Raw genomic sequence first — 23,400 nt, forward strand, 5'->3', positions numbered from 1 at the left:
ACTTATTGTAACTTATTTTAACTATTGTTTAGAATTATTTTTTTGTCAGCATTCGGCTTATTTATTCTTCTCGCCAGAGCCTCGTTTGAAAAATAAATAACTCGTGCGTTCTTCTTTTCAGCACTGAAATGGGTGCTGAAAAGTGCTCAACACTAGTGTTGAAAAGTGACATTTTTCAATATTTTTTTTGTTTTGAATGGTGAATTTACTAAACACATACAATTTCGTCCAAAATGCGTTTTTCGGAATTGCAAAATGTTATAAGCAACTCGATGCAAATCATGATTTGTTCAGCACACGTCGTATTTATCGAACTCGGTAAACCTCGTTGGATAAATGTACGACTGCTGCTGAAATGCTGAAAAAATCTGCTTTTTGCAACTCGTTGCATAAACTACTACTTTGCAACTTTAGCATTAACTACCTTTTTATAAATTAGAGAAATAATAGCATAACTTTGATTTATGATTCTGTTTTTTAGTTTTGATGTCTTTGCAAAATGTTTAGCAAACGAAAATGAATTATTCGACCTGGTTGAAGATTAGAATTGTTTAAAAAAAACGGTGTTTAGAATTTCAATTATATTGTTGGGTTTTATGTCAGATAATGAAAATTGTTTTGCAAGCCAATTCAAGCATCTTTGTCCAAAACTTCTTAATTTATCTCCCAACCTACTCTTTACACGAAATAAAATATCAGAATCAACAGATCATACCATGAAAGTCAGTTTTGAGTTTAGCTTGAAGAATAGAGCATTTCTTGAGCCCTGAAAAAAAACGAGTTTGAATAATAATTTTTTTTGAGGGTATAGATTGCAAGTAAACTTCAATTGACATTCAAAAATAATTTAATATTCTTTACGATTATACAGCTGATTTACGTAATTAAATCATACGCAACTTAACGCAATTACGTTCAAAATTCTGATCACTGCAAACATCCGCCAACTTTTTTCCCCCGGCCAAGATTCCCATTGAAGTTGAAGCGAGCATTTCTCCTTTCGCGCTGTCCGCGGACTTCAAACGAAACATGCCAGGAATGTCGTCCCCCGAGCAGAGCACATTAGCCAGCCAGTCAGTAGTTAGTAGAGTACTGGTAGTTGAGCAATTCAAACGCATCCGCGTGCTTCAAAGAGCAAATAAATGACCACAACGGTCGCTCATTTCCTCATTAGCGAGCCACAGCCCCTCCGACGATGCGATGGTCCGCCAATCTGCCGGGCAAGTGTGATTCCACCCGATTGCACACAGAGCCGTGATTTTATAGCGGGAAAACAGGTCCATTTAGTGAAGCGTGTGATTAACAGAAGAACTCTGGTTGCAGCAAAAGCAAAAGTATGAAAGAAGGGAAAAAATCTTATACATTGCAATGTGCCAACCGAGAGATTGCCAACGGAAACCAGTTAGAAGTGAGAAATTGCAAAAAAGATATCATCAAACAAATTACCATCAATTAAGATTATTGAAACGCACCGAGCCACATAGCTCACCATCCGTAAAGAGTACTTGCGAGCAAACGAGCCCACATTACCAATGTCGATCGCGCGCGCAGAGTCGCAGTAATTGGCTTCGAGACTTCACCAGCATCGTCGTAACTAGCCTGACGGACGCGCCAAAGGCAATCCCGTGAGTGCTGATCCGCCTGCGGCGATGCAGAGGTACTTGAGGTTTTTATGCTCCCTCGCTCTGTACTTGGGGTCTTGGCGAAATAAATTAGATATTAAATCATCTCGATAATCTCCATTAAACGGATACGATGCCGGTTTCCATCTTGAGACGGTTCGACTTTTTTACCCCTTTTCCGCTGCAGCAGCAGCAATCATCGATGGGATTCTTTTCGTGCTTTTTAGTGCTTCGATAGAAAAGCGATTTAATTAAAATCAGTCTGAGCCCATAAATATCCTTCCCCGCGTTGCAGTTACCCGGAGATTTCTTTTACGTATGCAGTGCAGCATGAGAGACGTCTTGTGGAAGTCAGAAATCCATTTTCCAGCAACCTAGACCCGTGAGAGTGCGGGAGATCTATTGGAAGCTGAATCTGCGAGTGGAGAGATAGAAAAAAAAACGAGTTGGAACGCGATGCATATTCCCAATCCCATTCAATTCTTGCCGGCTCGCGTTAATCAAGATTTTAAAGGCACGTCTGCCGTGATGATGGCAAGTTCTTCAGAGCTCCAGTGAGTGCAGATGGGGAAAGAAGCTGCTCGGAGGAACGTTGGAGCTCAACTCAACTCAATTTTCGAAAGTAATGGGATTGAGGCGGGAGACCTTCGGATTGATTCATCCAGTGAGGTCTGGTCGGAATGATGCTGATGCGTGTTATGTGGTTTTGTTCCACTCAGAACGAATCATAAATAAACTGTCGGGGTTGTTAGTGGGGAAAATGTTGATGCACTCTTTTTACGAGTTGATTGGTGATGATAGATATTCGACGTATTGTTGTGAGGTATCGTAAACTTTGTTACTTTTGAAATGTCAGGTTTATTTGATGGAAATACTGCTGGAACAATGGATTATCCCAGAGTACTAAATCGAAGTTTATGATAGAAAACTTCAGGAGATAGGTCGAACAATACCTAGTAATTAAAAATGTTATAAGATCCTGCACACACAAATTTGTTGAGTACAGTCTAATTGAATTACCCATTTTAATAATTGATTTTCGAAAAGAATATTTTCAAAAATTTAAATTTGCCAGAGGAATAATAAAGACAAGTTTGAACATATTTGTTTCAAAAAGTTCAGTAAACTTCCTATAAATTTGTATAATAATCTTTGAAGTTGAACACTTCTATGAGAAAATTTTTGATTACGGAATTTGTAAATAACCCCCGGACAAATCTAGAACAATTTTTGTCGAATGGGGGCCAGTGATTGAAAGCCATAAAAAAAAACAAAAAAAATGGGGTTATCCACTCAAGCACTCAATTTTCAAAAGTCGATCTTTCGGCAATTACTAATCCCAATTGAAAATTGGATAAACATTCGTGATATTTTCTGATCTTTTCGATACAAATCTCTTTAAAAAAATGATTTTATATTGAAAACTAACATTTGAAATGGACCTAAACATACATCTTAAGCCTTTTTTCAAATGTTAGTCTTGAATTCATAACTCATTTCATATTTTTATCGGAAAGTTCAGAAAATTTCACGTTTAGTTTAGTTTTCACGTTGCTAAGGCTAAGGCTCCATTTGAATGATAACTATGGCTAGTGATTTTTCGCGATTTCGCGGAAGCCGCGTAATCCGTGAAATTCGCCCCTGGCCGTGAAATTTGGGAAATACCGTGAAGTGTCGCGAAATTTGAAATATTCAATTGATAAATTGCTACTTAGTGCAATTGAGCTTTATTTTTTAATTCAAACATTTTAAAAGATTTTTCAAAAGCATTTTAAAAGCAGTTTACAAATAAATAAGTATTTCATATCAGATCTACAATTATTTGCTGAAGATTTGTTTTCATAATTATTTGTTGAAAATATTGTTCATAAGAAAATTCAACAAAATGCAAATAGTTTCTTTATTCCACAAAATTACAAAAAGATTTTTAAAGAACATTTATCAACATTTCTTTGAAAGAAAAGGCAGATAATATCTTTTTTATTTAATTTAATTTATTGTAATTAAACAACGCTGAACAATTTGCAATGAAATATTTTGAATATAAACTATGTGTTTTAATTCAATTGATTAGTAAAATAATACATATGATATCATGTTTTTTAACCATTTTGCACTGCATAATATTTTATGCAATAAATATAAAAAATGCTTTTTTGCAATTCCGTCGTGAAACTACTTACTTTTCCTGTCATTCTTGAACGACGAAATAGCCTACTTTTCTGTACCAAAAATAAAAGAATCGAATACCAATACTTTTCAGCACTTGTTTTGAAAAGTAACACTTTTCAAAATTATTTAGATTTAAACGATTTATTGACAAAATACATGAAAATTTGACTTAAAATTTCACTCAATGGGTGTTTTTCGGAATTGCAAAAAATGTTGTATGGAACTCGTTGCAAAACTTGATTTTTTCAGCACTCGTCGTGTTTATCCAACTCGGTGAACCTCGTTAGATAAATGTACGAGTCGTGCTGAAAAAATCCTCTTTTTGCAACTTGTTGCATAAACTACTATTAATGAAGTTTTACCTGAATTTTCATAAAATACTAAAATTTCCCTATTGCTGAAATTAAGGAAAGCAAAAAAAAATCTTTATTGCATTTCATTTAATAATTATAGGTTTGATGAATTAGAGGACGTGCTAATTTTATAAAATCTCAATAAAATTAGAACAGCTGAATCATAAATTCTTGAACTTTTTTTATTAGGTCCAATAAATGATTTAGTGTATACCTTTCACACCTTATGTAAATGTTTATTAGTATAAGCGGGATACACTGTTTACATTTGTTTGTAAGACTTAATACAAAAAGTCTAGAAGTCAACTGACGGAAATTCTTCAAAATTTCCCAAGAGTTATCCAATACTCCTTTTTCAAATCAATAATTTGTGTCAGGGGTTTTAATTTTGTGTATAGAACTACTGCTAACTTTTAAGACACTTTTTTGTTAATAACTTTGCTAAAAGTATACATTTTAACGTTTATTTTGAGCAGTTTTTAGAGTACCGTGAAATTGACGTAAAATTTCAATGTTTTGTAATTGGCATGCCGGTTAATTTTGATTTATTTGCCGTGAAAAATCGCTAGCCCTAATGATAATCAAAAAACCCCATATTTCCTTTATAAAAAAATCGATCTTGCATCGGAAAATGAAATTGAGGGCCGTTTTTTGAAAGTTTGAAAGTCTAGTTTGGAAATAAATCATTTTCTTTAAAAATAATTCTTTCATTTCGTGCACTTTTGTAAACCATTATTTCCATAAAGTGATGATAAAAAGTTACTGATGGGATGATTTTTGTCCAGAAAAATCATTGTTTTATGACCTCGATTCTAATTGCTTCTTTGTATTAGTTTAGAGTTGGGTCTAAAAAAAATTCTTACATTAGTTGTTTATAAGTCAATTTTAGAATATCACGAAATGCTGAGCAAAAAATATTTCATTCTGAGTAGCTCAATTTCCAACTTTTAAATCAGGGGTGCTCAAAGTTTTTGGAGGCCGGGCCAAATTTGAAGCTCAAATGAGCTTGCGGGCCAAATTTTCAAAAAAGGTTTTAAAAAAATAAATTGCGCTATTTTAATTCAAAAGATTTAATTTCTGTTATTTAAAAAAAGTCAATTCAAAATAATAGAAACCACAAAATAACGGTTTTCTATCGGTATTGTTTATTTTATTGTTTCAGGTATTTGAAAAAAAGTTTTTAGCCGAAATTTTCAAAAAAAAGTTTTCTTTTATGTATCGAAAATGGTTACATTACATGTTGAACAATTCTTCTAACGGCGTAATTATATCTATAAGTAAAGTGTGGCTAATGAAAAATCTTTGAGAGACAGAATTTCAACATTTCAATGAAAAAAATTGTAAGAAAATGATTTTAGCTTCCGTATAGTTAAACTGCAATCATTTAAAAAAATAAGATTCGACCAAATAAACCAATCTAGCGAAAAAACATTTATTTATTTTATCGAAAATTCACTAAAATTCAAATTATTTTTAGTAAACCCCAACATGCTCGAATGCAAAGGAATGCATATTTAATAAATTTCAGCTGATTGCATTTAAGTTTAATTTTTTAAAGTTTTTTGAAAATATTTTTTTGCTCCGAAAGCTTTGTAAAATATTTGCAACAAACTTGATCGTCCGTTTGTCTGCCTGAATCAGTTGGTAGTGAATCAGATTCGTTATCTACGTTCGAATCCTGAAGTACAATGTAAATTTGAGGGCAGTTCATAAAAGGGTCATTAAGGCTTGCAAATTAATGAAGAAAACTTATATTTTTGCAACCATTACAGAATTCTAAGTCAAACTTGAACGTTTTTTTAAATATTTCCAAAAATGATTGATGAACATTTTGACGATATTTACTAGTTCCACGTACATTGAAACGTGTGAAATTGTTTTAATTATAAAATTTTTTGAACAAATTATTTTTATCCTAAAGTGGGGATCACAATATAAATAATAGGTTTTTTCAATTAACAAAAAATAAAAAAAGTATATAAAAGTTTAAAATAAACCTGATTTTTGAAAAAGTATAAAATCACTTTACAAGTGGTCTACGGGCCATTTTAAATGATCATTCAAAATGGGTCCGCGGGCCACAAAATATCACCTCGCGGGCCACGTTTGGCCCGCGGGCCATACTTTGGTCACCCCTGTTTTAAATGTTTCTAAACGACAAAATACGATATTTCGATGACACAACTTATCTAGATCAAACATTTGCACTGCCCGGTGGATAAGTGAATTAGTTGAATGAGGAAAAATCCTTCAAAATAATCATCTCTAAGAAAATTGCAAATGCTCTTAAGTCCCTAATGTACTCAAACTACGCTGCGTTATCCCCAGCCAAGACAAATTTAATCCTCCAAGCCAAGTTGCTGAGTACGTTCCCCACTCATAGAAAAGCAATTCCTTTCAGTTCACATTCTTCTCGCAATAAACCTACCGGAGAACTCGCCCAATGAAAAACCCTTTCATGCGGTTAATTCCACCCCTCCAGAAAAAAGCTCCCCTCTCGCTCAACACACCACCAAACACCGGGGAAAGCTCGCCACGAGAAAAGTTCCCACTGCCCAAAAGATGCCATTATTTGGTCGAAAATTGCACTTTCGTTCGGGTCCGGGTCACTTGGAGCGTCCGGATTGAGTTGAACCCGGTGTGTGTGTGCAATAATGGTCACTCTGGTAACTCAGAGGACAGTGCAAATATTAGAGCGTGTGGTTGTCCAGGTGAGTATTTACCTTTTTTCGGAGGGTACGGGATGATTTGGGATACCGGAAGTTGGGTAGGAGGACACTAGAACTTGATTCTGATATTTGTGTGCTTCTGGGGGACGGTGAGAAATTTGTGATTTTATTTGGAATTTTTTAGAAAAAAACTTTTTTTTATGAGCTTGAAGAATGATAGATTTTAGGATTGATGATTTGATGATTTGGTGATCTGAAGATTTGAAGATTTGAAGATGTGAAGATTTGAAGATTTGAAGATTTGAAGATTTGAAGATATGAAAATATGAAGATTTGAAGATTTGAAGATTTGAAGTTTTGAAGATTTAAAGATTTGAAGATTTGAAAGTTTTAAATTTGAGAAAGGTTGAGTTTGTATTGTACCGCTTCCGGAACATCCAGTTACATTCCTCCCAAATACGTAATGGCTCAAATCCACTCATCTAGCAAATGAATCTTCGTCTAAAAGTCCCACATCGTACTACCGTCCACTCAACTTCCAACAAATCCGAGGGAAAACCGCACTGGGCTCACCGGAAGGTAATAATAGTAATGCTTGTGTGACGATAACACAGAATTATGGTTTTTGACAGCATTTTCCAGACCTGGGCTAAATATGCAGCATCGTGCTGGTATTTAGAGCTCATGTGTGTGCATGTGTGTCTGTGAGCTGGACTGGACTTTGGCTGTGTACGGACTACAGAATCTGGCCATAGAGAAGCGGGCAGGCGGCCAAAGTGATATTAGAAGGTATTTTGCTGCAGCCGCCTCCGGAGTTGCTTCGAGTCCGGTTGGACCCACACACACACTAGAGGGAACTGTTTGCCACTAGAATGTCGTGTTTACTTTGGCTCTTTCGCATGTGCTTATGATGATGGCTCTGCTGCTGCGGATGATGACGATGTTCCGGGTAGCTCCGTTGGAATTCCTGACCAAAGGATGCACGTCAGACGAGATTCGCAAACTATGTAGTCCAAGAAAACGGCTAAGAATTTAGAGCGAGAATTTAAGGGACGAACAAAGATTGAATTCCCCAAATGTTTGCACGTGTGTGGTGGGGCTTGGCCCCTAATCTAGCCATAAGTTTGCTCCCTTTGATCCCGAGCCCAAGAGTCGGCCATCATTAACATCAAGACCAGAGAGCGAAAGTGGCAGGAATAAAAGTAATTGCAGCATCGTTACTCCTACGTGCTACAATCATGAGGTCCGCTTTGATCAGGTTTGCACTTGGATGCTGATGATTGTGTGGCCCTTTGATCATTGTGCCAGCATATGGAGCAAAAAATAGTCTGGTGGATTCCACTTTGCCATATCCGTTCGATTGGGACGGAGTATTATCGTTGGAGTCGTGATTTGCGGCCAAATGTCGAAAATTATCAAGCACTATAATCCCCGGCTCGTCGTCGAAATTGACTCCACCGCGCACAGTTGGTTGAACCTCGAGACTTTTGGATAACATTTAGACTGTTAGAGTTTGATCAGAGTACAAATAGAATTTGGCAATATTCTTCTAAATCGTACTTTTGTCAACAAGATAACGAAAATCTCTTCCACACTCTCAAAAGAATATCGAAGAGTAAATGATATTATCATGAATCCCTCTATTTTTCAACATTTGTCATATAAATTGACTAAAATTTCAACAATTTTCATCCACTATTCCTCAGATCAAGTACGACAATTTCCGAATAGCTGACAATGTTCAAACTGCCCCAAGGGCTCTCTCACACACCGCATCTCGGCCCCAAAACAGTCCACTTCGCAAAGCACACGGTCACGATCATCCATCATCAAATTCGTCGCTGATCATATTGTGTGTTGCGCGCACTGCCAATTATATCGCCTTCAGGCGTCAAAGGCCCCCTCCCGATTAGCTCCGGGAACCAGTTTTCGTACGAAATTATACATTCGAAAGACATAATTACAAGACAAACAAACACTTTGCATAAACTCCGTGCAAAATTATGTTATTAACGTGCTATCATTATAGCCGTCCCCTCTTGCTCTCTCTCTCTCTTTCGGAGTTCTGCCGAGGCTGTTCAAGATCATTTCTCTGTCTTTTTCTAGCGCGATCCGAGAGTAGTGAAATCGGTCCCCACGCGAGAAGTGCTAAATCACGATGGCACGATTTAGCGTCTTTTTTTGCTGTTGTTGTTGTTGTGGGTACTGTGCGAACATTCCTAACCACCCTAAGACCTAGATGCAACAGAAGCGGTTAGGGTAGATGGTGCAGTGTTGGGTTCTTCTCAGGTTTCGCTAATGTTTTACTCACGAGTTGGCACCGTATCATAGTGAGAGGAAAGAACTCTCCACCAAGTAATAACACTGTAAATGAACGGACTGAGAGGACGGCGATCGGTAAGGACAGATTGTCGAGAGCATTTTACTCTCAAATGTGGTATGAATAATGGAACTTGAGAGAATTATTCTCTCATTATCACTATCATTCTCACAATCCAAAACAAGACCGTTTCGCTCTTGCCTGTGTGTACCATCGCAGTTGGTTTAGAAGAGCAGGATCTTCGTATTTTTGCACGGGAAATATTCGTCTCTACAATAACTCGGACAGTTAACTACCCTGTACTGTTTTGCTCCCAGTTTGAGAGTATTTTTCTCCCATTTGGGTGCCGCGCACGTTTGAGCGTTACAATCAACAATATTCTTCAAAAATAGCCCAACTAACTCTACCGTTGCATCTCGTTGAATTCCACGCTCGATCTCTGGAAATGGGCGCCCATTTTTGGGGTCGTTTCAATGTTGAGCTGTGAGTTTAATTTTGATACGTGTGTTCCTGGCCTGGGGCAAGTGGCCTTTTTATGGCCTGGTGGGGCGCGACCACCCAAGCCATTTTTCAAACAAATTGATGTGTGTTTCTTCATAGTACAGCTCCTAACAGAGAGGGGTGGAGAACAAAAGCAACTAGCGCTGGTACTGTATGAATAAAATCACCTGAAACAGGTATGCAAATCGATAACTTAATAACGATAATAAATAAAAAGCCATAAAAAAGGGAAGAAAACAATTTATGGTCTAAACGGGTTGCGTGTAAATTTCGCCCTCGTTGGCTTATTCGCCTCGCGTTCTTTATGGCGTGTATTTTTTGTGTGTTATTTTTCCCGGTGGGAAAATGAGGCGTTGGAAGTACAACCCTTTCTGCTTGAAAGGGGAAGGTGAAACCCCTTCCGATTGTGCACCGTTTCTCACGATATAGTTGTTGTCTGGTGATCGTTTTGATTGGACACAACAAGGTGCAGACAATAAAATGTAGCAGTTGGAAGAATTAAAAAAAGTTATCGAGGTGGTGCTGGGAATGGCCACAATTTGCGGTCGGAACTTCACCGGTGATGGACGGGGGAAGTGTCTGAGATTGCAACTTGGGGGGGTAGGACACGAAAAGCAGGAGGTAATTAAGGTTGTTTAAAAGTTGGTACAAAGTTGAACTCGAATAAAATGTTGCCTTTTGTAGGACTTTGAACGCAACAAAGTTTTGCAGAAAATAAACTGAACGTCTCTGCATGTTTCGCTGTTAATTTCTGCACTATTTCAAGACCAGATATCTCCTTTCGCTTCAAAGCTAAACGTCTCAATCAAAAGATCACCTCGCGAACCCCTTAATGCACAAGCGTTCCAACATCCCACAGTTTGGCATACTTTCAAGGTGCAAAACAAATTGGACAATCTGATTTCACGCGAGCGTGTCATAAATTCATCCTGCTTGAAAAAAAGGTTCGCTACAAAAACAATCCACCGCAAAACGTTTCCATTCACCTTAACCATACAAAAAATAAAAATTCACCCAAAAATAACCGAACCCACTTAAAAAAGAAATGTTTATTCGCCGCGCCACGCCGAAATGGCTCCGGCTCAACGGATTTGTACCGGCTCAGTCAACTCCCGATATCGCTCTCGTTGCACATTTTTAATCCAATTACTTTCTCACATAATTTGCAGGCCCCTTCAAGTGCCGGGCGGTGGGGTGATGAAAATGATCAAAAAATTTAATTGACCGTAAAATAACCATTTTACGACGCTCATAATTTCTTTGCACACTCTCCAACGCTGACCGCCGCCGCGCACCGGCAGGTCGTGTCCAAGTGGTCAAGTTGGCCGGGTAATGCTGCCGAGTGCACATCAAACGAGAGGAGGAAGGAAATATTTCTGCGCGTTTTAAGATTATTTGCAGTCATCGTAAACGAGCCATTGCAATTAGGGGAATGTGAGATTACTCGATTTGACGAAAATATTAGGATTTGTTTCACTTGAAGTTCCGAAATCGTTTGTTTTCAATACATACATCAATATATACATCGTTGTTAGGTAGCCCCTTACAGTTTGGGCACTAATAACTTCTCGGGAAAAATTCCTAAAAATATGATTTCTTGGGGAAAGTTGTTCTAAATTTAATGAAAGTTCTTCATCTGAGAAATGGTAAGATTCGGGTAATTATGGCGCCTTCCACAGGTAAAAAAGCAAAACAGTTGCTTTTCACCATACATTTTGACGATTTTTCCCATACAAACTTTAAGCGATTTGGAGGGAGGGGTTTCCGTGGTCAGAATGAGCTCAAATTTGGAATTTAGCCTAGTGATGGGTAAATCTTTGCTGCCCCAAAAAAGCCCGGATTTTGACCACCCTAATATCCATACAAAATTCAAATCATTGTTAATTGCCAACTCTGGCAAGAATTTGACATTTTTTTATTTTGCTAAGCCAGGGGTGCCCAACCTTTTGGCCCTGCGGGCCAGATCTGATTTTTCAGAAGCAGTGACGGTCCGGTACTAATATTTGATAAAAGTTGAAAACGTAAACACATTTTTTTTCAATTTTCTTATGATTGGGTTCTTTTAAAGTTAATACATAAAAGAACTAGTGTTGCAAATATGATTCATATATCTTGATTTTAAGAATAAAAAACAAAGATAACATTCAAAATGTGTTTATTAGACTTATTTAAATTTTTGTTTGTTTAAAATTGTATAGATATTGTTTAAAACAAAATGACGATTGCAATTAAATACCTTGATATTTTCTTTTATAAAACAAATTGAAATTTCAATGATCGTTGCAATTTTTTGAAGTTTTTGATACATTGTTTAATATTTTTAAAATATATTGCAGTGATCTATTTTTAGTATGAACAATTTGATTTTTTAAGCTTTAAAAAAAATACTTAATCACTAAAAAGTTGTTCTGGAAAAATACATTAGTTTTGCTTACTTATTTATCTATAAAAAGAAAATAGAAAAAAAAAACTTCAATTTGAAGTAAACAAAGTTAAAACTGAACGAAATAACAGCCTTTTTTCTGTAAATTTTAAGACAACAGTCCTAGTTTTTTCATAAATTTCTCAATTTTACGAAATTGATAATTTTCTTTTCCTGCACCATTTTTTCAGTTAAAAAATATCAATATCAATATAAAAATTATAAGAATTACATTCAAACATGAAGAATGTTCTTATAATATGTTAAAATTTGATCTCAAGCTTATTTTTTTTAAATCAGACAATAATTGTATTTATTTAACACTTCATCAGCCTTAAGGGCCGGTCATAGAACTATGGCCCGCGGGCCGGACGTTGGGCAGGCCTGGCCTAAGCCATCTCAAACACCTTATTTTTTTTTTTTGCTGAAAAACTATTTTATTTTTCTTATTTTATAGATTCTATTTTAAGTGAATATTTCGCTTAGGGGGTGCTTTATTTGATAGTATTTTAGAAAATATATTTCCTATATGGATTAGGGGATAAAAAGGTATCTTTTGCGCAAGAGTTTAGGTTGGAGCAACATCTGGCAACGGAGATTTGAATTTTTGAAAAATAATTATTTTTGAGTGAATCTTATTGAAAAGGATCAGTTATTTTTGAAATTCAAATTGCTGCTCTTGCTCTTTCAAATTGTGAATAAAAATGACACAAAAAAAAATCTAAATTTCAATTAATGGAAAGTTGTTTGCTCACTTTTATTTGTGCTATTTGGTACTTTAGAACAGTCGAAAACACTTTATGAAAGCTGTAATTAATGATCAAGGTGCTGATAGGCCGATAATAAAAATAGGCTGAGAAATGGTATAATTCCCCTTAGTTTCTGTACGAATTTAACAGAATTTAAAAGAATCCAAGAAAAAAACAAGCTGTTCATGTCGATCTAAAATCTAAAAAAAAAAAATGAATGCAAAAATTAACGTCAGAATTAACGTTAGTGCTATAATGGTTAAATATTATATTGAATAAAAATACTTAACTGGTTGAAATATTCATTAAATGATTCTATATAGTCACAAAATTGCCCTACGTTCATCCGTATTGCTCAATTTATTAATTATCATCAAAATTAATTATCATCAAAAAAATCATAGAACAATTATATAAGAATGATGAATTCTTATTTAGGTTTTGTTTCAATCCCGTACTTTGTAAGTACTTGGAGTATCCGTCTTTTGATTAACGCCGATGTTGTGCGGAAGTCATAAGTAGGGTTAATGAATTTTCACGATTACACGGACAGCGTGAAATTCATGAAATTTGAAGATTTCCGTGAAATCCCCTGAAATTTATTAATTTCTCAAATCATTGCCTAGAAATAACAACATGATAAATATTTCATCTATGAAGACTTTTAAAGTAAATTTTATTAGTTTTCAATTGAAAAGCCACTTGAAAAATTGTTAGCGAAACATACGGTAACATAAAATAGTTACAACTTTCACTGAGCAGTGAATGCTACGAATAGTTCAAAAATCAGTCAAAGTAAAAAATATAGTCTCGTAATCATCAATTTATCACAAGAATGATACCAAAAAGTATTTTTTTGCAATTCCGTCGTGAAACTACTTACTTTTCCTGTCATTCTTGACCGACGAAATAGCCTACTTTTCTGTACCAAAAATAACAGAAACGAATAGCAACACTTTTCAAAATAAATGCTGAAAAGTTCTACTTTTCAGCACTCAAATGGGTGCTAAACAGTTGAACTTTTCAGCACTTGTTTCGAAAAGTAACAATTTTCAACATTTTTTTTCGATTTATTGACAAAATACATGAAAATTTGACATAAAATTTCACTCAGTGAGTGTTTTTTGGAATTGCAAAAAATGTTGTATGAAACTCGTTGCAAAACTTGATTTTTTCAGCACTCTTCGTATTTATCTAACTCGGTGAACCTCGTTGGATGAATGTACGACTCGTGCTGAAAAAATCCTCTTTTTGCAACTTGTTGCATAAACTTCTATTTTAATGTTGGCTTTTTTTTTAAACCAAAACATGTTAAAATTTCTAAACAAGTATTTTTTGATTTGGTAATGAAAAAACGCACAGTTTTTTTGTTAAATAAACAGTATTTTTGATCTTAAAGGAACATTTCAGATTTTTGCTGAGTCCTGTTTGATTTTTACTTTATTTATTTATTTGTTTTCTTTGGAAGTAAAAATATCCACTTTTTTGTTTTTGCTGTTCTGATTTTGAATAACAATTTGAAGATTTTGTTGCAGATTACATTATTTTTTTGTTTTTTGATTTTTATTTTAGTTTTTGAAAAGTGAGAAAAAAATCTCCAAAAATATGCGTACTGCTTACATTACTTTACAAAAGTTATTTTAATGATTTTGGCTGGGCAAGATTGTTAAATTTTGCTTTGATATGTAATTCAATAAAGCGTAAAAAGATAAATAGAAGCAAATTAGCGAACACTATTTAGCTATATTAGTCGAATATTAAAAAAAAAGCATTTCAGTAATTGAGAATACGTCCTAAATTTCGTTTTAAAATATGTAAAGAGCTGTTATTTATTTTGTTTGTTTGTTTGTGAAGGATTTTTATTAGCTTATTGAAAAATAATATAGAATGAAGCATAAAAAGTAGTTTCTGTAAATTTTACATAAAATGTTCAGGGTTATATTAACATTTTTAACGATCCACGAAATTTCCGTAAATTTGGTGTTTTGAACGTGAAAAATCACTTAGCCTAGTCATAAGCTTAAGAGCGAATCCACGACATGAAGGCCGTTACAAATATTTTTCAAAGTCAAAGGGCACTTTTTTTACACCTCTCAATTTTTATGGAAATACTAGTCCCCGTGTTTGATTATTGTTCCCGATGAGCGTCTAATACAATCACACCAAACAGTGGGATAAGCGTTGTGGAGCCTTCCGGTGGTGGGGAGCGTCCTCCAAATGCTAATGCTAATGCTAATGCTAATGCTAAACACTAGTCTAATCAACTGAAAACAATTTGTAATTCATTTTTCTTCGTTTATCAACATATTTAGCAAGTTTAGGCTCGTTAAAAATAATCTTGCAATTTTACAAAAATTTGCTAAAATAATTTGCCAAATTGACATTATTACGAACGATTCTATTGCCAAACACTGACTAAACCAAACCAAACCAAATTACCTAGTAAAAGCCTTCGATGATTGTACAACAACTTCCGCCGATAGCTGTCAAACATCATATCGCGTCCCCAATTTCGATTCTAATTCCAGCTCATGCTAATGAAAATGACCACTCAAACTGCCAGAAAGCCTTGTTCCTGCCAACTTGTCATCCTGCAGCTCTTATCCCTGCGCTCCAACCCCGCCACCCCGACTCCGGGTAGTTAATTCCGTCCGCGTCAGTTATCCTTTAAAAATGCATTTGACTATTCACCGGTTCTGCATATTGAATCACGTGCAAAACGCTTAAATCCATTTTTGGTGTGATTTTCAATCCGATGAACAGTGGCAGCACGAAAAAAAAAGAGTTCCAGTCCAAATAGACATAACTAGGCCAGCACCGAAAATCATCACCGTTCGCGCGCTTTTCCAGCATCCTCTCTGTTGGCAGGAGCTGTCTCTCTTGGCACACAGCATCATCATCAGTCGGTGCTGCTTCACCGGTTTTGTCCTGTGTGAGATTTCTTGGGTGGTTCATTGAAGTTTGCTAAATTTTTCATTTCAATACATCCTGACTAGGAAGAACCACCCTACCGCCCAGCTGATATGCTCGTAGCATACGAATAATGTGTTTCAGCGTGTTATGAACCACTGCAGCAGCAGCAGCATTTCCGCATGTACGGCATTCTTTCCCGTGTAGCGCTTCTTCCTCCCCCTGTGGACGGCGGTGGCGGACGGAACGGTTGATGGCCGGGAAAACGCATTCGCCACACAGAAGCGGAAATTCCGATAGACGTGGTCCGAGCGTGAAAATTGCACCATCAGTAGAATGACAAATGCACTGTGTGCTTGTTGTCCAGCGAGAGGGGGGTGGCAGAGTAGGGTGGTGCACACTATTCGTACAACTCTTTGTAGTGTAGATTGGAGCTTTCTCACTGACTCTATAAAGTGCTGGTTGAGCGAAGGGAATTGTGCTACGGGACGATTTTGCTTTGTCAAAATTTCAAGAAGATTAAAAAATAGGATTTTGTGAAACCAACCAATTTGAACTAAAATTATTATTTGTCGTTTTTTTCCAAAGGGGAAACCGAATTTAGTTCCCTTGATTTTCAACTGAGCCTTGACCTACAAGCTCTCTTGGCGTAACGGTTAAGAGGTAGTCCTTTATTCAAAGTGCTTCGGTTTGAATCTCAGTGTACACGTTTAATTGCTGAAAAAAAGAACAATTCGACGTCGTCGTGCTATCTTGTCGCACCCGCCATTTCGACGTTCCGAGAAAAACGCGTTTTAATGCTTGACCTTGAATAAACAAAAACGAAAGCACGCAATGTAAACAATAACAAACACGTTTTGTTTGGCTGAACATTATGTGAATTGTCCCGAAGTTTTGTTGAAGTTGGTTGCTGGAGTCCCGAGTTATAATTTCAAATGTTTACGGTAGTCTTACTTGCACGTGCGTCAAACGCATCCTGACCTGAAATCCCTTTGCCCTTTGTCGCACTTACAACAATTTTCAGGGAGTGACAAGATAGCACGACAAGATTGAATCTACTTTCATATGTAAAGTGACAAAAATGCACGGAGTTTTTTCGGATTTCGTTGAATATCTCAGGATTGAAATCGAATTTTGGGGATCTGTGAAGTTCAAAAGGTGAGGCATTGCACAGTGGGCAAAACGGGTGAAAAACGGATCATTTGATGCCGTCAGTTCCTGCCTGTCAAAAGTATAATTTATAATGTAAAAAAATACGAGGAATCGATTGGTGGTACTCACATTAGCGGCAAATGATGGGAAGTGATCCATTTTACCCCATTTTGCCTTTTTAGGGTGTTTTTCTCGAATATCTTCAGCTGCCGTAGTTTGCCGCACTTCAAAAGTATCTGATTTTTTGTAAAAAATCACGAGAAATCGATTGGTGACACCCCATTTTGCCCCATTTAACCCCTTTTAATAAGTTTTTCGTAAATATCTTGAAATTACATTATTTCTTACAGTTTCAACGTATATTATTTTATGTAGAAAAGCACGAGGAATCGATTGGTGGTGTTCTTATAAACGGCCAACGACGGCAAAGGCTCGTTTTGCCCCATTTACCCCATTTTATGTATTTTTTTAATATCTTGAATTGCCGTGGTTTTTCAAACTTTAAATAAATGTTATTTTATGCAGAAAATCACAAGGAATCGATTGAGAACACTCTAATTAGCGTCAGATGACGACAAAACGAGCTTTTGGGCCATTGCCGTCATTTGCCGCCAATGAAAATTCCACCAATCGATTTTTCGTGATTTTTTATATAAAATAGTATACTTTCAAAGTGTAAAAACAACGGCAATTAAAGATATTGACGAAAAACACACAAAATGGGGTAACTGAGGCAAAATGGGCCCTTGCTGTCATTTGCCGCTATTGAGAGTGTCAACAATCGAGGCAGAAACTGACGGCATCAAAAGATTCGTATTTTCATCCATTTTTGCCCACTGTGCATTGTGAGCTGCACAAAATGGCGTTCTTAACTCAAATTGTCCCAAAATGCACATACGACAAGTTATCACAATGGCGACGAATTGCAAATTTGATTTTTTTTTTCAAATATGCATTTCTGATATTCTTTGGAACGGATATAAATCTTTAGCCAAGGAATAGCAAATGACAAGAGCCTTATTGGAAATTTAAAAAAGTTGAAATAAAAATTATTATTTTTCTTTTTAATAGAGCAAATTACCCCACAGCAAAAGTCCTCACTGTAAAATCGCACACAAACTAGAGTATATCTCCAACCGGGACATGAGTTATGTGCATAACAATTTGGAAGCGTGCGATCAATACGCGTCGCGTACTGAACAGGAATGCCAGCACTAGTCAAACTAATTTGGAGATTGCAACGCACTAAATAAACATGAAACATCCTTCCCAAACCGATGACACCTTTCAACTCGAACGGCCAAGCCGACCCGACCAATGATTAATTTATTGTGACTCGATCCAAAAACTAGTTGCAACCCCGGGATAGAGTTCGTTAAAAGGTGTCCCGACTCTTTGATCTGCTAAGCCACCCCGACTAAATGCTTCATCACGTGGTCACCGGTCAAACCGACCGACCAATTTCGTGACTCGTGACCGTGTGCTGTTCCCATGGTGGCCGCATAATCGGAACTAATCATCTCCGCGGCCGCACACAAATTGGCGCACTTTAGCGCTCGGAACACGTGTCCTGAGCGGGCTCAATCAACGACATTTCCTGGTGACCTATTTTTTCCGCGCCTAATTGTGAGGTGGCGCCGTTCTTGTAGAAGGTGTTGTCGGAACGTGAGTCGCTAATTGCTAACGAGATCCTACACAATGCACAAGGAGTCGGCTCGAACACGTTGAGTCCTAGCAGTTCGGGGAGTTGTTTGGGAAGGGGCGTTTTCTTGTGATTGATACCATATAGAGGAGGTTGATTTTATGCAACTTGCTTCGTGCGAATGGGTGAATTGTTTCTTGATTAACGCTAATTACTACCGGATTGATTAGGTTGAATACGTGAAATGTTAGGTCATGCAGGTGTTGGAAATCGATTGGTTGCGCAACAAGCTGCATAAGTCTCGGCTGCTCTTTAAAATTACCTTCACGCTCCTTTATTACCCATTCCAAATGTCTTCATCTCATCCCACTAGGTTCTCGAAAGTTTAGTCTAATTGAGTTTAAGCGCTCACTTTCAATTATCACCGTCCGGGCCGTGATATAATCCTAATCTTTAATTACTATGCGCTTGTAGCGCTCAACAGCCGGCGCACTTCAACTCTCCAGAGATGCAAATAAAGTAATTAAGCAATTCTCATCTCTGCTCGGTCTGCCCATCCCTCGAGGGAACCACGGTCGGGCCAGGCCTCATTGTGGCCATTTGCTCTGCATCCATATATAACCGCGGCCCCGCCAGAGTCATGGGGGGAGAGTGGAGGGCACACTTCATAAAAGTGATTTCAATTTTATGCCTTACCGCCCACATCCCCCTTTGACCACCGGCAAAACTTAAAACTCATTAATGCGCGGACATGATATCCGTCCATCTGAATCGGCCTGGGTTCGGCTGGGGCTGGAAGCCGGAGGTGATGACGGAGCCAGCCAGCCTGGAGCCCCTCACTCGCTTGGAGCACTCACGGACTGGAAGAACCGCGGGGGAATTAGCATCATAAATGGGTTCACACAGTTGGAGTTCCATTGGGTGGAGTGCGAAACAATCGTAAAAACGAAGGCCCACACGACTGAGAATGGTCGTCGTGCGCGCCTGCAAGACATAACTATTTAATAAATTAAAGAGAAATGCGCACTTTGATAGTGGCGCACTCCAGTTGCGGTGGAGCGCGGCGGCGAAGATGATGATGGTTGTTGGGAAAAGTTATGATGATTGAAGCTGGTTGCTATTTGCGGTAGAATGTTGCAAAATTTTAGCTCTTTATTTTTGAAATAGTTTTTTTGCATTTAAGTCATATTTAGTAAAAAAAAAATATTGAGTTAAAACCATCATAAAAGAAACTTCTGGAGATGCCGGGGATTGAACCCGGGACTTCTCACATGCGAAGCGAGCGCTCTACCACTGAGCTACATCCCCTTGGTGATAAGTGGTGTTCCATGTCGCTAGCCAGTTGCACGCTCTCAGTTCACATCCCTCGTCAGTTTTGTTTCACGTTTTTCGTTATCTCCACTTACTCTTGTCTTGTCTTAATCCAGAGTTGACTGTTTTTGAGCGTTCATCGTTTACTGCCATTATGAAATATGGCTTTATCTCAAATTGTATCATTGCCATACAGATACAACTTTTTTCCAAATGTTGGTATTTAACTCATTTTATGAAGAGCGATGTAGCGATGAGCTGTAAAAAAATATTTTCAATATTTTGCATATTAACAGGGTGACCACTCAAATCCCACTTTCAAATTCTCGACTTTTTCCAGACTTTTCCAGAAAGCTCGAATAAGGGCGTTTCTTATCTAAAGAATGATTTTAAACAAAAAACTTTCAAAAAGAAAAGTCAATGTCAGTCATCGAAAAAAAATCTAAATAAATTTAAAAAATTAACAAATAGGCAATTTTTGCAAACACAGCTACTGAACAACAAATAAAAAAATACTTCCAAAAATGAAATTCATTATCATGATTCAGAGTAGAAACACAAACAATAAGTCTTTGAAAAATAATCGAAAGTTCAACAAAACGTCCACGTTATTTTTGCCTTTCTTACAAAAGAAAGGTTTAAGGCTTGATTTTGGAAAAAATGCTTTTCTCAGAAATCTTGAAAAAATCCGTGCACGGCGGGAAATCGTCCCAGAAAAAAAATCTTATCATTAATTTGAAGGTTTGGATGCGCTCTTTCGATTGAATTTTGGCCCGAAACCCGGAACTCATAGCCTGATTTTAAGAGCTCTTTTTCTGAAATACTTGTGCAATGTATGTATCCGCTCTTAAAAATTTGCGTCTTCCATCATTGCAAAACCGCTCGTAAAACCCTTAATTTTTTTCCAGATTTGTAGCCGTGGGGTCGGAGACGAACATTCTATTTTTGGTTAGGTAATCGAGAGACCTTTCCAACGAGTCCACATAATTGAAGATCTGGCAACCCTGTCTCGAGTTATGACCACTTAAGTGATATTTATGTACTTTTTTGAAGCCGGATCTCACTTAAATGTATGTAAACGATGTCCGGAACCATCATCCAAGCAATCGTTGGTTAGGTAATCAAGAGACCTTTCCAACGAGTCCGCAACATTGAAGATCTGGCAACCCTGCCTCGAGTTATGACCTCTTAAGTGATATTTATGTACATTTTTGAAGCCGGATCTCACTTAAATGCATGTAAACGATGTCCGGATCCATCATCCGACCCATCGTTGGTTAGATAATCGAGAGACCTTTCCAACGAGTCCACAACATTGAAGATCTGGCTACCCTGTCTCGAGTTATGACCACTTAAGTGATATTTATGTACTTTTTTGAAGCCGGATCTCACTTAAATGTATGTAAACAATGTCCGGATCCATCATCCGACCCATCGTTGGTTAGGTAATCAAGAGACCTTTCCAACGATACCACAACATTGAAGATCTGGCAACCCTGCCTCGAGTTATGACCTCTTTAGTGATATTCATGTACTTTTTTGAAGCCGGATCTCACTTAAATGCATGTAAACGATGTCCGGATCCATCATCCGACCCATCGTTGGTTAGATAATCGAGAGACCTTTCCAACGAGTCCGCAACATTGAAGATCTGGCTACCCTGTCTCGAGTTATGACCACTTAAGTGATATTTATGTACTTTTTTGAAGCCGGATCTCACTTAAATGTATGTAAACGATGTCCGGATCCATCATCCGACCCATCGTTGGTTAGGTAATCAAGAGACCTTTCCAACGAGTCCACATAATTGAAAATCTGGCAACCTTGTCTCGAGTTATGACAACTTAAGTCATATCTGTGTACTTATTTTTCTGGACCTAAAAAAATAGCTGAAATATGTGTCCAAACCACTCATATTATCCATTGTTGGTAAAAAGTGAGGAAGGCATCAACCACATAGGTGGATTAAGTTAGTTTTCGATTTAAATTTTGGACCAGTAAATGTGGTCAAAGCCATTTTTAGAGGTATTTTTTGGACTATTCGGACAAGTCGTCAAGTTGAAGCATAGACGCCAGCACATTTACACTGCGCGTGAAAGTGTTCTTTTTGGCTTCTCATAATAGATCGACAAAGTTCAATATCGATACATATTTTTTTTTTAATTAATCATAGACTAACATTAAAGACTGAGTGCCCTTTTTTTCTAACAATGTCAATCCAAAATGTTTTTCCTAATTAAATATAATTATCTTGCGACCCATAAAGTTCTTCTGAAATTTGAAAAAAATGCATTCGAGATTTGGCCTTAAGAGATTTGAAGCTTTAAGTCAAATTCTTACTGGGTGGTATCATTATGTTTCTAAAAAAATAATTGCATCAATATATTTGTCGGAGTTTAAGAAAGGCTCTATTTCACCTCTGGTGATATTAAATCGGGTTTTAAATTGGCAAACGTATTTTTTCTGATACTTCGTTTCAACTGGAAATGGAAGTTTTGGAAGATAACTGAATTAAAAAAATCATTTTTTTTTCAAAGATCAAAAATATCAAGGAATGCATAAAAAATATTTAAGCCAAGTTCGCTTTTCATTTTTTATTGATTAATTCATTGATTTTTTTCAACAATGTTAATTAATCTAATGGTCAAGATTCAACCTTTTTTTTTCATTAAAACTTCAGTCTGATATGATTTTATGTTTTCCCACTTATTTTGAGCAAAATGTTTGAAGATACCATTTTTTCAAACAATTTTGCATTTATTCATTTAATTTACAAATATTCACAAAAAGTTCAAGGGTGACATTTGAGAAAAAAATATTTTGAAATTACTTAATGAAATATTTTCCAAAAATACCATCGCCAAACTCATTTTGAAACTATTTTCAAATTTTCAACCTGTGTGACAAAATTAAATAGAATCATAACTCTAAGCTGGCCATCAGGGTCTATTTTTATATTAGGTTTTCATTAACTTTGCGTCTTGTTTGATAAACAAAAATTAATAGCGATCATTTGATTCATACTAATATTATAAAAATATGTGTAAAAAGCATCTTGTATTTAATAAGATTTTGAATGTCTTAAACAGCGTTTCCAAACTCAAACATGTTCAAACAGTGAAAATCTTAAATCTAAAGTATGTTACTAAAGCAGAATTGAGTAAATTTAATTTAGAAATTGTTCAAAATATTACCAAATTATTCGAGAGTTAAAACATAATTTTCAAACAAGAATGCTTGGAATTCCTGACTTTTCCCGACTTTTTCACAAAGAAAATCGTGAATTCCCGATTTTCAGCGGATTTTGGCGAATTCCCGACAATTTCCCGACTTTCCCAATTTTTCGACTTGAGAAGCCACCCTGTTTAATAATATTACTTACTTGTAAATTACGACTAAACAATAACTCAACAATGCTTCCATTTTCAGCTGAAATGGATATCCCCCATTCAGAACTTCCGCTACACATGTTCAACATAAAACGTCTAAACAACTTGCCCAACCAATTGTGGAGTCAAATGTTTACAAAAATGGCTTCCGACTTTAGAACTTCAATTCAACAGACCAACCGACAACC

The 23,400-nt window shown here is 36.6% G+C and overlaps 1 protein-coding gene and 1 non-coding gene across 2 annotated transcripts in view; one reads left to right on the plus strand and one right to left on the minus strand.

Annotated features, from left to right (window-relative positions):
* Positions 1 to 23,400, plus strand: part of LOC6035854 (protein slit) — a 338,062-nt gene that overhangs the window by 119,414 nt on the left and 195,248 nt on the right.
* Trnaa-cgc lies at positions 19,749 to 19,820 on the minus strand. The gene has a single exon. It is a non-coding gene; the product is annotated as a tRNA-Ala (tRNA).

This window comes from Culex quinquefasciatus, chromosome 3 (assembly GCF_015732765.1).
Source record: "Culex quinquefasciatus strain JHB chromosome 3, VPISU_Cqui_1.0_pri_paternal, whole genome shotgun sequence".
NCBI lineage: Eukaryota > Metazoa > Arthropoda > Insecta > Diptera > Culicidae > Culex > Culex quinquefasciatus.